The sequence below is a fragment of the Oryctolagus cuniculus genome, chromosome 6 (genome assembly GCF_051225735.1).
Source record: "Oryctolagus cuniculus isolate XC-2025 breed Fujian yellow rabbit chromosome 6, ASM5122573v1, whole genome shotgun sequence".
In the NCBI taxonomy this organism is placed as follows: Eukaryota; Metazoa; Chordata; class Mammalia; order Lagomorpha; family Leporidae; genus Oryctolagus; species Oryctolagus cuniculus.
The window spans coordinates 25630035-25643052 of record NC_142872.1 but is presented as its reverse complement, the minus strand read 5'-3'; the positions used below and the strand labels follow the sequence as shown (position 1 = coordinate 25643052).

At 41.0% G+C, this 13018-nt stretch overlaps 1 long non-coding RNA gene across 3 annotated transcripts in view; it reads right to left on the bottom strand.

The window, feature by feature from the left end:
* The window catches only part of LOC149126065 (uncharacterized), a 296586-nt gene that overhangs the window by 152219 nt on the left and 131349 nt on the right, over positions 1–13018 (bottom strand). The gene's annotated exons all lie outside the window — the stretch shown is intronic.

The following is a 13018-nucleotide window of genomic DNA, read 5'->3' as shown; positions in this document are numbered from 1 at the left end:
AAATAAATTTTTTAAAAAGTTCTGTGAGAATTAAGTGAGATTATGATTGTACGCTTAGCTCAGTGTCTGACAAAGATCATGTGTCTGACAAATGTTGGCTTTCACTGATTTACTGTTGCTGCCGTTGCACTCCAATTCCTACCCCAAGAAAATGTTCCTTCCTGGCAAACTGGCTCGCCCATTGCCTGCTGAACCCAGTGTATGCTGCTGCCCCTCCAAGCCTGTGCTGGACCTGCTTTGCCCCCTCGGACTGCCTTTTGGGTGGCTGCATGCCTTCCCATCCTCCAAAGTCCTCTTCAGTTCCCGTACCCTCTGTAAATCCTTCCCTGACAGCCCTCACCTTCCTCTTTTGAACCCCGAAAGCATCAGCTGTCAGCGTAGTTCACTTAGCAATTAATCAGGCTGTGCCTTGACACAGCTCCCCTGCAGTAGCTGAAGGGCTTACACCGACTGCGTGTGCCCCCACTCCCAATTCTTGGATGCAGAAGTGCTGCAGCACCCTGCCAAAGACGGGGCACCTAAGGCACTAGGTGGGTTCATTTGGAGACTCAAATGAGATACAGGAGTGGCTCGAGAGTGAAGAGCAAAGTGCCTATGGAAGGGGCTGGGAAGGTTATTAAGGAATGCCAAAAAAGAGACTTGGTACATTAACTAATGAAAAACTCCACTTCAGGGTGACGGTGTAGATAGACTGAGCAAATGGTCCAGGCCTATGTGTGGCTTATTTTCCCAAGCTGCTCTGAAATAAAACACCGCTTCCTGCTGAATCTCTTTGAACTTCCCAGCACAGCTCCAAGGATCTGCATGTGAGCTAAGGTACCATGGGAGCCTGGGGCCTACTTAGCAATCTGTCTGAAATTGAACAGTGATGAAATCCTACTCCACACTTGCCCGCCCCCTCGCCTGAGGCCCTATCCATTGAATAAACACGCATGCACCTCTGGCAAGATGAACGACTTCCACACCCTGACCTGAAGACACAGAACGTGCACCCTTCACACACCAACAGCAGTTTGTCAGACAGCCCAAAGTGTCAGAGCCCCATCCACCCACAGAAGAGCCAAAAACGGACTACAGCACAGAGAAGACGGATAGTCCAGGAGCCCTCCCACCCCCAAACATACAATATGCTCATCCCTTTCTCCAATAAATCCTCTCCTACCTCCAAGACATCCCCATCCCACCTTCTGGAGTTTTCCTGATTTGCCAGCCACAGGGCTCATTCCTCTGTTCTGGTCATGGGCCCTTTCTGTGGATTCCAAACTGGCTCACAATGCATCGCATGTGATGCTGCCAAGACCCCAACAAGGTTGGCTGCAATTTCACAAAACGCCAAAGTAAATGTGAGTCTAAGAGTGCCACAATAATGTCCTACTTCAAACATTTATATTCAGGGCCGGAACTGTGGCATAGCAGGTAAAGCTGCTGCCTGCAGTGTCAGCATCCCATATGGGCACTCGTTTAAGTTCCAGCTGCTCTACTTCCCATCTAGCTCTCTGCTATGGCCTGGGAAAGCAGGACAAGATGGCCCAAGTGCTTGGGCTCCTGCACCTGCGTAGGAGACCAAGAGAAAACTCCTGGCTCCTGGCTTCGGATTGCGCAGTTCCAGCCATTGCGGCCAGCTGGGGAGTGAATCAGCAGATAGAAGACCTCCCCCCCACCCTCGTCCCTCCTTCTCTCTGTGTAACTCCGACTTTCAAATAAATTAAAAAAAAAAAATTTATGTTCATCAAAGGGGTCACAGAGAGAGACTCTATCATCAAAAATGAATGGTATACACATGAATGTAAAATCAACCTGTATTAACCAAAGTCCACTTCCTCTGTTTTAAAATATGGGCAGGTGGGGCCGGTGCTGTGGTGGCTGTGGCTGAAGCACTGGCATCCCATATGGGAGCCGGTTCTGGTCCCAGCTGTTACTCTTCTAATGCAGCTCTCTTCTATGATCTGGGAAATCAACAGAAGATGCTCTAAGTTCTTGGACCCCTGCACCTGTGTGGGAGACCCAGAGGAGGCGCCTAGATCCTGACTTCAGATCAGCTCAACTCCATCCATTGTGGTCATTTGGGGAGTGAACCAGTGGATGGAAGACCTACCTCTCTCTCTTCTCTCTCTCTCTCCCCCTCTCTACTTCTATCTCTCTATAATTTTACCTTTCAAATAAAAATAAATCTTTTAAAAAAAGTATATAGTCTTGTTTGAAAATGAGTCCACTGCCAAAAGCAATACAAAACAATACAAGTTTGCTAAAGACCTACTTCCTGACACACATCTGGGAGTTAGCCCTGAATGTCTTGAAGAATTTCTGGCACTGTTGGATTTTCCATACATCATAGCCAATAGTATTAATTATTAATTATGGTGGGTTTTATATTTAAAAATATTCTAGAAAATTGGTTCCCATTCCAGAAGCAGCAGGGAGCCAAAGCTGTGGGTCCTGTCATTCACAGACAGGAGTTTAAGTTCTCTCCACTTTCCCCTAATTGGGGAAACTGGACCTGCTCACTACAGAGGGGTGTGCATAGGAGGTGGGAAACAGAGCCTCTCTGCTCTTTCCCCAATCCTTCTTGACACTCATCAAATCAGTTATCCCCAAGGGGCCACCGGTGTCCCCTCCCCTGGCTGAGAAGGCTCTTCCTAATCCGGCACTGGTACAGATCCTCTTCTCCTAAAAGCCTACAGTCTGTTTTGCAGACTCCCTCTGAGAACGGTTCGGGGTTGTGGCCTTAAGAGTCCTTTCCATGGAACAACAGATCAAGCCCCACTGGCTGCCATGATCTGTTGCTGGGTATGTTTCATATCGTTTAACACCAGAACTGTGATAGTACACGCTGAAATACTAGAAGGTAAGTTAGCATAGAAGATAAGCACATGCTAGAGTCAGACTGATTCTTATTCCCTGTTTCTCCACTGACTTGCTGCATGACCTTGGGAAAATGACTTAACTTCTTTGAGCTTCAGCTTCCCCATTTTCTAAAAGGATAATATGAATGCCTGCCTCTCAGGAATTCTGATGATTAATTAGAACAATATATGCAAAACACTCAGAGTATCTGGCATTCAATAAATGTTAGCTATTATTTTTCATTAGTGAAGTTTACAAATTATTTGCTTTCATAAAGTTAACAAGGCATCACTGTCACTGACTCACTTTCTAGAAAGACAGGGAAAGGTTGAAATTATGGTTAGGCTAGGGAAACTGCTCATCTCAGAATACCAAGCAGAGTCCAGGCACACGCAAACATCATTCATCATGTGCTGGTGGGAAGGGGCTTCAGACCAGCTCCCCTGGGGAGAGCCAGACTTTTCTTCAGAGGGAACCCCAAGACCTAGTGTTAATTTATTTTCCTCTCCCTTCCTCCCTCCATTCCCTCCTTTCTCTCTTCCTTAAAATCATTCCTCTCTCCCTTCCTTATTTTTTTAATTTTTCATTTATTTGTTTTATTTATTCATTTATTTGAGAGATAGAACACACTGAGAGTGAGCAACAGACAGCTCCTATTTGCTGGTTTACTCCTCAAATGCCTGTAACAGAGTCAGGCAGAAGCCAGAGCCCAGAAGTCAGTGTGGGTTTCCCACATGGATGGCAGGGACTCAAGTACTTAGCATATTGCCTGTGACCTCCCCTGTACAGTACAGGAGGAAGCTGGACTCTGGAATGGAGCTGGGACTTGAACCTAGATCCTCTCACACGGGATGTTAGGCCAAACACTAGCCCATTCTTTTTTTAAAGGACGCTATATCTAGAGTCCAAAAATGTCAAAATGCTCACATAAGAAACCACAAGTTTTGGAGTTAGAGATATGGGTCAGAACCCAGTTTCACAGAAAACCATGTGACCACAGATAAGTTCTCATTTTTTTCCTTCTGTGAATGAGTCAACATAGACCTTGGTGAATTTCTATCAAAATTAAATCAAAATACATAAAGCAAATAAGCTGGCTTTTTTTGCTCTTGAATGATACTTAGAAAAATAACCTCCTCTGTACAGTCATTTCCTTATAAGAATTAAAATAATCCCTTGGGGTTTTTTCAATACTTTCATTGAGTCCTAACTGGCATAGGACAGACTTTTATCTGTTTAATGTGTGAATGTGTGAGTTGTGATATATCTGCACCCATGAAACCACCACCAGAATCAAAATAAGGAGCATATGTCCATCACCCCCAAAGTTGCCTCCTGCATCTTTGCAATTCTTATTTCCCACCCCTCTCCATCCTACTGTCATCTATGAATTCAGATTCTCATGGATTTTATTTCTGTAATTATATACTTTCCCAGAATTTTAGATAAATGATAGCACATGATGTCTTACTCTTTTCACTTAGCATAATTATTTCAATAGTCATCCAAACGTCTATCTAGAGTTTATAATTTTTATTGCTGAGTAGTATTCCCTGATATGGACATAGCACCAGCAGCTTATTTTTGCCTGTTCATTATATTTGGATTGTAGCTATTCCAACTAAAGTTGCTTTAAATACTTGCACAGATGTGTGGTTGGACTTGGGCTTTCATTCCTCTTGCATAAATTTCATTCCTAAGGGTAGAATGCTGGACTAGAGTCTGGTTAACTTAGGAAAAAAAAAAAAACAACACTGCTTTCTGAAGTGGTTTTATTATTTTACATTCCTGCCAGCAATACCTGATAATTCCAGCTACTCTACCTCCTTACCAACATCAGATACAGTCATTCATGTCCATTTTATCCACTGCAGGGACCAACATTGTGGAGTAGCGGGAAAGCAGTTGAAGGTGGCCCATGTGCTTGGGTCCCTGCACCCACATGGGAGAGTCAGAGGAAGCTCCAGGCTCCTAGCTTCAGCCTGGTCCAGCCCCTGCTATTGCAGACATTTGGGCAATCAACCAACAGATCAAAGATCTCTCTCTGTTTCTCCTCTCTCTATAACTCTGCCTTTGAAATAAATAAAAAATAAATATTTTTAAAAAATGTATCCACTGTAATCAGTGTATAGCAGTCTCTCATTGTAGTCTTTCCTGCATTTTCCTAATAACTGAACTCATGGCTCAGCTTTCCTAGCACTCATTTGCCAACATGTCTTCTTGGGAGTGGATGATCACACCTTTGTGCCCATGTTCTTATTGGGTGATTTGTTTTCTTATTTTTAATGTTTTATAGTTTTTCTGAGATTCTGAATACAAGCACTTTATCAGATACAGGTTTTGCATGTACAGTGTTCTCAGACTTTCACTGCTCCTTTCTTCGTCCTAAAGTGTTTTTCAATAAGCAGAAATTTTCATTTTGATGAAATGCATGTTGTCATTGTTTTTCCTTTATGGATCATGCTTTTGGTATCTTATTTAAAACATGTTCCATTTAATAGAAGTTCACAAAGGTTTCCAGGTATATTTTCTCCTATAACCTTTATAGATTTAGATTTTATTTTTAGTTCCTGATCCATTTTCAGTTAATGTTTTGCATGTGGTGTGAGACAGAATCAAAGTCTTTGTTTTGTTTTCACACTGGGATGTCAATGTGTTCTAGCACCTTTGTTGGAAAAACTACTGTTTCTCCACTGAACTGCTTTTGCACTTTTGTGAAAAATTAGTTCTTCATATACGTGCAGGTCTAATTCTGGATTCTCTGGTCTGTCCCATTTTTTCACTTGTCTGTCTTTGCAATGATCCCATACAGCAGCTTCACAATGTCTGAAAAGATAGCACATTTTCCACTGGATTTTCTCCAAAGTTAATATTGTTATCTGTGAATAAAGATGATTTTACTTATTTTTTCTAATATGGATGTCTTTTATCTCTTCCTCTTGCCTGTTTGCATTGACTAGAACAACTAGCACAATGCTGAAAATACATGAAAAGAGTAGACATCTTCATCATGTTCCTGTCATTAGAGAGAAAACTCTCAGTCTTTCCCTGTTAAGCATTTGCTGGTTGTAGGTAGTTCGTGGATACATTTTCAGTTGAGGAAGTTCTACTGTGTTCTATTCCTATTGTGATGAAATTATTTTCAGCAAAAATAGATTTTGGGTTTTATCAAATGTGTCTGTTTACTCACATAGTGAATAGATCATTTCCTTTTTCAGTTTTAGTTTACTAATACAACAAAACACATGACTTGATTTTTGAGCATGAAACCAATTTTGAATCCCTGGGGAAAAGCCCACTTGGTCACGACAGGTTATTCTTTTTATATACTGTTGGGTACACCATGATCAAATTTTCTTTATAATACCTATGTGCATAATCATAAAGGATATCAGTCTGTAATTTTCATTCCTTGTAATGTTTTCATTGATTTTTGCTCTCAAATTAATGCTGGTCCTACAGAACTAGATAGTAAGTACTCCCTCTTCTACAAGTTTACAAAAGAATTTGTGTAAAATGGGTACTGTTTTCCTTAACTGTTCAGTAGAATTCGCCAGAAACTCATCTGATTACTGATTTTTCTTTAGAGAAAAAGTTTTTAACTAAAAATTCAGTATCTTGGGTAGGGTTACTCAAATTATCTCTTTCTTCTTGAATGAATGCTAATAATTCAAATCTTAATATCAATTGACAAATTTATAAACATAAAGTTATGAATAATATTTCTGCAGTATCACTGTAATAGCTGTTGAATCTGTACTGCCGTCACCTCTCTGACTCCTTATTTGGTAATGTGTGTCTTCTTCCCTTTCCCACAAATGGCCTAGCCACAGATTAAATTTCACTGATTTTCTCAAAATATATACATTTTATCTTTATTTTCCTCTGCTTTTTGTTTGCTTTCAGTTTCAGTAATTTCTGCTTTGAACGTTATTATTTCTTTGCCCTTCCATACTCTCATTTAATTTGCTCTTCTTTTTCTATTTTTTTAAGGTGATAGTTGAGTTCATTCCTTTGTGAGTTTTATTGTTTCCTACTACCAGATTTTAGTGTCACAAATAATACTAAATTGTCGAAGAGATTTCACAAATAAGACCAGTGTAAGCAAACAATGAAGGAGAGAATTAAAAGGGAGAGAATGATCCTGCGGGGGAAGCAGGACACACAGCAGACTCCTAGAATGGTAAATGCCCAAAACAGCACTCCTGCCTCAGAATCAACCCTTGGGGCATTCGGATCTGGCTAAAAGGTCCATGAGAGTCTCACAGGCATGGGAAGCCATGACACGGTGGCAAAAAACGATCTAAATGAAAGATCCTGGTGAACAAGACCCCAGCAGAAGGAACAGGCCATCAAGGAGAGAGGTGCCTTTCTCTGAAGGGAGGAAGGAACCTCCACTGGGATACGGCCTTGACTGCACAAGTTCAGAGTCGGTGAACTCAAGGGGCTTCCACAGCCTAGACAGCTCATAGCAAGAGTCTCGGGTGATTGCTGACGTCATAAATAAGCGTGCCAATTGTTAAATCAACAACGGGAGTCACTGGGTACATGCTCCCCACGTAGGATCTCTGTCCTTAATGTGTTCTACTATGAAACTTAAAAACAACACTACTAGTCAAACAATACCCTATACCTTGTGCGGTTGTGTGAGTGCAGCCTGTTGAAATCCTTGCTTAGTATATACTAAGTTTATCTTCAGTATATGAAGGTAATTGAAAATGAAACTCGATGAAGGGTGGGATGGGAGAGGGAGTGGGAGAGGGGAGGGCCACGGGAGGGAGGGAGGTTGCGGGGGGGAGCCACAACAATACAAAAGTTGCACTTTGCAAATTCACACTTATTAAATAAAAAAATAACTATATAACAAACAAAAAAAAGAAAAAGAAAAAAAAAGAACTTAATACTTTACCCTTTTAGTATTTTTTATGTTCTACTTAAAACTATTGGTTGAACTCTGTAATTAATACACAATTACTCTTAGGTGTTTAATTAATGCTATAACTAGTACTCAAATAGTATTTTACACTTTGTTTCTGTGTGGGTGCAAACTGTTGAAATCTTTACTTAATATATGCTAAATTGATCTTCTGTACATAAAGATAATTGAAAATTAATCTTGATGTGAATGGAAGGGGAGTGGGAGTGGGAGAGGGAAGTGTTGTGGGTGGGAGGGAAGTTATGGGGGGGTGAAGCTATTATAATCCATAAGCTGTACTTTGGAAATTTATGTTCATTAAATAAAATAAAATATAAAAAAAGAAATATCACACTGTGCCCCATAAAAAAAAGAACAAAATATTTTAATTTTATCACCGTTAATATGGCAATTTTTCCTCAGTAGCTTAGAAATTTGGTTGGCACTGTGAAAATCTTTTCCTATTCTAAGAACACAATATATTTTCCTATATCATGTTCAAAGGTTAAAGATGAATTTTCACCTTAACTTTCAGTTGGATGTTAGGAAAGAATCCAAATATATATAATATGTATTTGAGAGGCAGACACAGAGACAGATAAAGAGATTTCATCTCCTGATCCACTCCCTAAAGGTCCTAGATAGCCAGGGCTGACCTAGGCTGAAACTAGGAGCCAAGATTCCAATCCAGATCTCCCACATGGGTGGCAGGAACTAAATTACTTGAGCCAATACTTTGCTTCTATGTTCTGCATTAGCAGGAAATTGGAGTCAGGAGCCAGAGTCAATAATCATACTCAAGTACTCTGCTGTAAGATATGTGTCAAAACCATTGGGCCAATGCCCAACCTCAAGTTTATATTTTTGATATGTAAATTATCCCAATACCATTTCTTGAAAAGCTAATCCATTCCCCCACTGACATTAAAATCCGATTTTGCCTGAAGTTAAGACTTCACATATAAGAAATATATTCATATTTATATCCTTATGATTATTGTTCTATCCATATTCCAATGTTCCATTATTTCATTTCCTATAGCTTTTAAGTAAATCTTGGGATCTGCTATGCCAACCATGTCTCATATATTTCCTTTGGAAGTTTGTCTATCATTGGCCTTTTGCTCTTCTGCATAAATTTTAGAACTAATTTAATTCCCTAAACCAAAGAAAATATGTTCTCCATGTGTTCCAAATACACCTACACAGAGACACATACAAACACATGCACACAAACTTAATTTTTACATAATGTTTTAGGCTTAGTAAAGAAAGATAAGTAAAGAAAGTGTAACAAAAAGGTGATACAATAATGTTAAAATCAAATTAGACTAAGTCAAAACTTATCTTTAGGAATTACATAGGGTGATACTTAATGATGAATAATAAAACTCACCAGGAAAATATGCCAATTTCGATCCAATATAAATGCAACGACACAATCTAAAAATGTGTAAGAAAAATAAGTAAACTATAGGATTATTTACGGAAAAATGGTAGGGCCAAATTATTACTCATCAATAATAAACTTAAATGTAAATGGCCTAAATTTCTCCAATTAAAAAATACAGATTGGGGCCCACGCTTTGGCGTAGCAGGTAAAGCTGCCACCCACAATGCCAGTTCAAGTCCTGGCTGCTCCAGTTCTGATCCAGCTCTCTGCTATGGCTTGGGAAAACAGAAGAATATGGTCCAAGTCCTTAGGCCCCTGCACCCATGCGGGAGACCCAGAAGAAGCTCCTGGCTCTTGGCTTCAGATCGGCAAAGCTCCAGCAGTTGCAGCCAACTGGAGAGTGAACCAGCAGATGAAAGACCTCTCCTGCCTCCCCCCCTTCCCTCCCTCCCTCTCCCTCCCTCTCTCTCTCTCTGCCTCTGTTTCTCTCTGTGTGTAACTCTAACTTTCAAATAAATAAATAAATCTTTAAAAAATAGATACAGATTGTAGCCGGCGCCATGGCTCACTAGGCTAATCCTCCGCCTTGCAGCGCCAGCACACCGGGTGCTAGTCCCAGTCGTGGCGCCGGATTCTGTCCCGGTTGCCCCTCTTCCAGGCCAGCTCTCTGCTGTGGCCCGGGAGTGCAGTGGAGGATGGCCCAAGTGCTTGGGCCCTGCACCCCATGGGAGACCAGCAGAAGTACCTGGCTCCTGCCATCAGATCAGCGCGGTGCACCAGCCGCAGCGCGCCGGCCGCAGCAGCCATTGGAGGGTGAACCAACGGCAAAGGAAGACCTTTCTGTCTCTCTCTCTCTCACTGTCCACTCTGCTTGTCAAAAAAAAAAAAAAAAGATACAGATTGACTGAATGGATGAAAAAATAAGACCCATCTACTACCTACAAGAAACACATGTCAGCAACAAAGATACATGCAGACTGCAAGTAAAAGGATGCAAGATATTCCATGCTAACAGAAAGATACTCCTAAAGAAATATCATACTGAAGAAAAAGATATTCCAGCTAGCAGAGAGCAAAAATGATCAGGTGTAGCCACCCTAACATCAGACAAAACACAAAACAAAGGGCATTAGGTAATTAATAAGGGATCAATTCAATAGGAAGATGTGGCTGTAATAAACCCACACCCCCAATGCCAGGGTGTGTGGCTATTTAAAATAGTAATGGAGACTTCAACACGCCACTTTCATCAACAGACAAATCAACTAGACAGAAAATCAACAAAGAAAAAACAGAGCTAAACTACACTATAAACCAAATAGAAATAACTGAAATATACAGAACATTTCATCCACAGTTGAAGAATACACATTCGTTTCATCAGCACATGGAACTTTCTCTAGAACAGGCCATATACTACAGCCATTAAGCAAGTATCAACAAATTAAAAAAAAAAATTGAAATCACACCATGTATCTTTTCTGACCACAATGGAATGAAGCTAAGAATTAACAATCTAAGAATCTCTAAAAAAATATACAAACACATGGAGACCAAACAACACAGTCCTGAATGAACAAAACAGAAATCAAAAAAATTCCTGGAAGCGTATGAATATGAAAATATAACATATCAAAACTTATGATATATGGAAAAGCAGTATTAAGAGGGAAGTATATAGAATTTAGTGTCTACGCCAAGAAACTGGAAAGGCATCAAATAAATGAACTATCAGGGCAACTCAAGGACCTAAAAAAAAATTAGTAGGAGAGAAATAATTAAAAATAGAGAAGGGGGCTCGGCACTGTGGCGTAGCAGGTAAAGCCACAGCCTGCAGTGCCAGCACCCCAGATGGGTGTTAGTTTGAGTCCCAGCTGTTCCACTTCCCATCAAGCTCCCTGCTGGTGTACCTAGGAAAGCAGCAGAAGATGGACAAGGTCCTTGGGTCCATGTACCCACAGGGGAGACCCAGAAGAAGCTCCAGGCTCTTGGCTTTGGATAGGCTCAGCTCTGGCCAATGTGGCCATTTGGGGAGTGAACCAGTGGATGGAAGACCTCCATCTCTCTCTGTTTCTGCCTCTGCCTCTCTGTAACATTGCCTTTCAAATAAATAAGTAACTCTTTTTTAAAAATTAAGGAAGAAATATTCAAAATCAAAACCAAAGAAACGATGAAAAAGATAAGTGAAATGAAGAGCTTTTTTTAAAAAAAAATTTTTAAAATAAGAGGGAGAAGACTCAATAATATCAGAGATGAAAAAGGAAATCTAACAACAGATACCACAGAAATAAAAAGAATAATCAGGAATTACTACAAAGAGCTATATGCCAACAATCTGGAAAATCTAGAGGAAACAGATAGATTCCTGCGCACATACTGTCGCTCCCCCTCTTCGTGGAGGAACGACACAGGGCCCGGAGCTGTTCTTTTGTCTGCTCGGCCCTTCCCGGGTTGGCTGCCGTCCCTCCACCTCCGTGGAGGGGCGGGCCCCCCTGCCACTTTCCCCACTTCCGCGGGGGAGCGGCACACCATCGGTTGGCTCTCTCGGGGGCTGCTCAGATGTTATCCAGATGTTCCTGGTGCATGTTGTCTCTCTCCTCCTTTATAGTCCTCTTCCACCAATCCCAGCTCTGCTACCCACACGCCGAGTATGCTGCTCTCCTCCAATCAGGAGCAGGATCAGCTCCTGCAGGTCATCACTCAAGTTGGCGAGAGGCAGCTGCATAGAAGTTGTTTACTCCCTTCTCAGAGCCATATTGTGGGAGAGCAGATGCATAGAATAAGTCTTAATTCCAGTAACTTAGTCTAGTCTGAGTTGCTCCCCACACATACATTCTATCAAATTGAGTCATGTGACACAGAAAACCTAAACCTAAACAGACCAATAACCAAGACAGAGATTGAATAACGACCCTGGAGGGTCGTTATTAAAAGCCCAGGACTAGATGGATTTACTGATGAATTCTATGAGACATTTAAAGAATAATTAATTCCAATTCTTCTCAAAATATTCAACACAACTGAAAGGGAGGGAATCCTCCCAAACTCCTTTTATGATGCCAACAGCACCTTAATTACAAAATCAGAAAAACAAATATCCCTGATGAACATGGATGCAAAAATCCTCACCAAAATACTAGCTAATTGAATCCAACAACACAGCAGAAAGATCATTCACCCAGATCAAGAGAAATTTATCCCTGGTATGCAGGGATGTTCTAACATGCACAAATCAATGAAAATGATACATCATGGGCCAGCACTGTGGCATTGTAGGTTAAGCCTTTGCCTGCAGCACAGGCATCATGTATGGGTACCAGTTCAAGTCCTGGCTGCTCAACTTCTGATCCAGCTCCCTGCTGATGGCTTGGTAAAGCAGTAGGAGATGGCCCAACTGTTTGAACCCCTGCACCCATGTGGGAGACTCAGAAGAAGCTTCTGGCTCCTGGCTTCAGATTAGCCCAGCTCTGGCCAATGCAGCTATTTGGGGAATGAACCATAAGATGGAAGACCTGTCTCTCTCTCTCTCTCTGTGTCTGTAACTCTGCCTCTTAAGTAAATAAACAAATCTTTTTTAAAAAGTGATGCATCACATTAACAAATTGAAGAATCAAAACCATATGAATATCTCAATAGCTGCTGAGAAAGCATTTGATAAAATATAAGATCGTTTCATGATAAAAAAAAATTCAGTAAATTGAGTATACAAGGAACTTTCCTCAACACAATCAAGACAATACATGGTAAACCCATAGCCAGCATCTAATTGAATGGTGAAAAGTTGGAAGCATTTCCACTAAGATACAGAACCAGACAAGTTGCCCACTCTCACAACTGCTAGTCAATATAGTTCTTGAAGTTTTAGC